Source organism: Apodemus sylvaticus, chromosome 1 (assembly GCF_947179515.1).
Source record: "Apodemus sylvaticus chromosome 1, mApoSyl1.1, whole genome shotgun sequence".
Classification (NCBI taxonomy): domain Eukaryota; kingdom Metazoa; phylum Chordata; class Mammalia; order Rodentia; family Muridae; genus Apodemus; species Apodemus sylvaticus.
The window spans coordinates 23,427,132-23,431,496 of NC_067472.1; positions in this window are offsets into that span (position 1 = coordinate 23,427,132).

Sequence of the window (4,365 nt, forward strand, 5' to 3'; positions counted from 1 at the left end):
AAGTACAGTCCATGCTCGCCATTACCCATAGTAGTCTTTCCCAAAGGTATCCTCTGGCTGTAGTCAGGAACTGCCGTGTGCCCAGTTTCGCAGTGTGCTGTAGGCTAGCATTCACTTCCCATGGATGGAGTGAACAGAAACTTAGAAAGAACTGGTAACAAAGTTTTGTCCACAATCCAGGTCCTTTTCAAGCTCTCTGCTCTCATCATCTCCAGGATCCCACTATGGGCTGACCGCCATTTTCCCTGCACCCCAAGCTGGTGCAAGCCTTTCTCATTGCACAGGGGCCAAGCTCTCCCACCAACCTGAAGTGAATTCCTTTTTCCTACCTGGAAATTTTTATACTTCTTTTGATTTTTTTTTTAAACTCAAGTTTAACCTTCTTGGGTAGGTTCTCTAGGTTTTTAGCGTGGACTTGGCTGGTCAAGCCAGTGTGACTCATAATTTGACTCTATTATAGACTTTCCCTCTATTATGAGTCTTGTCTGTAATGAACACATAATCTGTTCTATTATGTGTTCCCTGTGTAACTCATAATCTCCTCTATTATGTGATTTTACTCTAACTTATAATCTACTTCTATTATGTTGCCATCACACTGGAGAACATCTTTTGATTTATATGTTTACTTACTTCCTTTGCTAGTTTATAAGTAGCTTGAGGCTTAGTCTCTGTTTTCCCACTATCTGGCATGAAGGGTGCATAAGGAAAGGCTCAGTGAACGGGGGGATTGGGCTACGCCATGCTGCTGTGACAAAGGACTTAGCAGAAAGGTTTGTTTTGTTTAGACTGGCATAAGTCTGGCTGATGAATGTTACTGATCAACATATGTCTGTGATTACTCTGAAGAACTGTGTGCTCATGTACACATACTTTTTTTTTAAAAAAAGTATGATCTAATACATTATAGCATACACTAAATTGTTCTTAACAGAGTGCAACTATGATTTGGTGGAATGAGTTGTGTTCACAGTTATAGAATACCATCACCATTATGTAGAGCCAAAAAACCTTTATAACCCTGGATGGAAATACCCTCCTTACTGTGCAGTCAAGGTCCACTCCCACTTCCCCTAGCACCCGACAGCGAGCAATCTGCATTTCCTCTCCCAGGTATTTTTTTAAAGATTTATTTGTTTATTATATTAAGTACACTGTAGCCATCTTCAGACACTTCAAAAGAGAGCATCAGATCTCATTATGGATGGTTGTGAGCCACCATATGGTGGCTGGGATTTGAACTCAGGACCTTCGGAAGAGTAGTCAGTGCCATTAATCGCTGAGCCACCTCTCCAGCCCCTCTTCTTCCAAGTATTTGATATGAATGAACCTACATATTGATGTCCTTCTGTGTCTAACTTCTTTACTTGTGTAAGGTTGTTGACTTTCATTTAATGTTGTGCCATATATCTGTACATCATTCTTATTTATGGCTAAATAGTATTGCATTTTATTTTATTTTATTTAAAATAAATTGTTTCATTTTTAAAATTTATTTATTTATTTAATGTATATGAGTACACTGTAACTGTACTGATGGTTGTGAACCATCATGTGGTTGCTGGGAATTTGAATTCAGGACCTCACTTCGGCCTAAAGATTTATTTATTATTACATCTAAGTACACTTTAGCTGTCTTCAGATTCACCAGAAAAGGGCATCAGATCTCTTTACAGATGGTTGTGAGTCACCATGTGGTGGCTGGGATTCGAACTTAGAACCTTTGGAAGAGCATTCAGTGCTCTTAACCACTGAGCCACCTCTCCAGCCCAGTATCTCATTTTATATACATTATTTTATTTATCCATTAATTGGCTTATACTCTGTACTTGGTTATTGCAGGTGAGCTGCTATGAATACTTGTGTTGTAGTGAATGTTCATTCTCCCTTTCAGGCGTACACCCTGGAGCAGAGTTGCTGACTTCCATAACAATTCCTTTTTGGAGACATAGTCTCAGTCTACCCAGCCTGGCTGGGCACTCAGTGATCCGCCTGCCTCTGCCTCCCAAGTGCTGGGATCAAAGGCTGCACCACCACACCCAGCTTCACATTGAATTTATTGAGGAATGATCAAATGTTTCCCAAAGTATCTATGCCACCTTAGATTCCCTCCAGCAGTATATGAGTGTCTTACACCTTCATCACCACTTATTTTCCACTAAGAAATTAGCATCAGGCTGGAGAGATGGCTCAGTGGTTAGGAGATGGCTGCTCTTCCAAAGGTCCTGAATTCAATTCCCAGCAACCACATGGTGGCTCCCAAGCAGCTATCATTCTGGCATGCGAGTGTATACGCAGATAGAACACTCACATACATACAAGAGGAAGAAATAAAGGAAGAAAGAAAGAATGAAAGAAAGAAAGAAAGAAAGAAAGAAAAAAGGAAGAAAAGAAAGAAGAAAGAAAGAAATTAGCATCACTATTATTAGAATTATGTGTACTCTTCTTAATACATTCATACTGCTCATGTTTTAGTAGCTAAAGCAAGTCATGTGATTACAGGAATCGCTGAGACAGGTGGGAGATACAGTCCTGCCACATGTGAGGAGGGGAGGAAGGGTAGAGATATGTGAGAGGAGTCCCAATGCCAACCGCATAACTGCTGCCCAGGGACAGGGTGGCATCAGTATGGTTCATTGCTTCTCTGCAAGTCCATGAGCACAACCAGTGAACTGGCTCTTACTTAAATACTACAGAGTTCCCAGAAGCAAAGGAGCAGAAAATCAGTGAGAGGGCTGCAGACGTGAATGGAAGGACACAGGAAGGGAAGGAAAAAAAAGCAGTAACAAACTCAAACTGTCAGCTAGATGTGGGAGTATTCCTTTCTATCCTTGGCACTCAGAAATCTGAAGCAGGGGGATCAAGAGTTCCGTGCTAACCTAGGCTGCGTATCAAGACCCTGTCTCAAAAATAAAAAATATTACCAGAGAGATGGTTGGGTGAGTATAAATATTTGCCAGGAAAGCCTAATGACCTAGTTTTGGTTCCCAGAGTCCACATGAAAAAGCTGGGTGTGTTAACACACAAATGTAATCCTGAGACTCTGCGCTATGGAAAGGCAGAGACAGGAGACTTGCCCAAAAGCTCAGAGGCAGCTGGCCTACAATAGAGAGGAGAAACAAGAGAGACCTCAAGCAGAGTAGAATAAAACCAAGTCTGAAAGTTGTCTTCTGACCTTCACACAGCACATTGTGGCGTACACACACACACACACACACACACACACACACACACAATTTTTTTCTGATTAAAAGCAAACACAGAGCAGCCAATGACAATATCTTTATAAGTAGCTGTCCCGATACGTTTTGTTAGATAGATTGACTAAATAAATGTTTTCTGATGAAATTACAAAATCAACTTTTAAAATGTGGGAATAAAAATCTTCACTGGAGAGACTTTTTATCAAAAGGGAACATTTCACGTAAACAAGCTTCCTGTTACCCAGCAACCCTCCTTTGGATTTCCCCCTAATGGAGTAATTGCAGTTGGCAGCTGGTACAACCTTGAAATGATCCGTTTGTTTTCCTTGCTCCCCGATGTGTAGAGGTCATTGCAGATAATAAATAATCCGGAGACTGCTCATTATTTTCTAGAGTATGATAACATGGTCCAACAGCCTGGAAATGCTCTTTTTAGTTCTCTTGACATTGACCCTGTGAACAAAGTTGTGTCATACTAAATGCACATTTCAAAGCCTAAAGATATTTACAGTTTGGAGATAAAAGTTACCTACATGAACGAGTCTCTGAGGGCTGATAAGCATTGTGTACTTTACCCACTGTGTAGCTAATAATCAATAAACAAACATTCACTATTAATATGAGTTTGAAGCTCGGCTCCAATTCTAGTTACATATTGTAGACACTTGTTAATTTAGAACAAAGAGGCATTTAGACTTACACGGGTTAAATTAGCATGTGTGCACACATATATGATATACCCGTATATAGCTTAAAATAACACGTGGCACCCAATGAACCTCACATGTGACTTTGATGGAGTTTAGCTCTCTTTCTATGGAGAGATAACTTTCTTTTCCACTTCGAAGTACCGTGCCCTGTGCCTCTGCAATGTCCTCCCCAGGGCTAGACAGCTTAGAAAGGGAATTATAACTTTGTGCTTAATGGCCTGTGTCCTCGCCAGCTAGCCTTCTGGGGCAGGTAGAGGCTTGGTTGGTCTTTCAGCAAATGTTGGTGTTAGGTGACTTGCTTGCGTGTGCCCTGGGAATGTACAAGTGAATGTGGAGAGGGAAGTAATTTTCTGAGATCTCCCAGGACTTTGCAGAGGTTTTGGGGCAGGGAGAAAACTGCTGAGTCATAGCATGCCTGTTAAAGATCAGATTGTCTTAACTGGCCTGGAGAC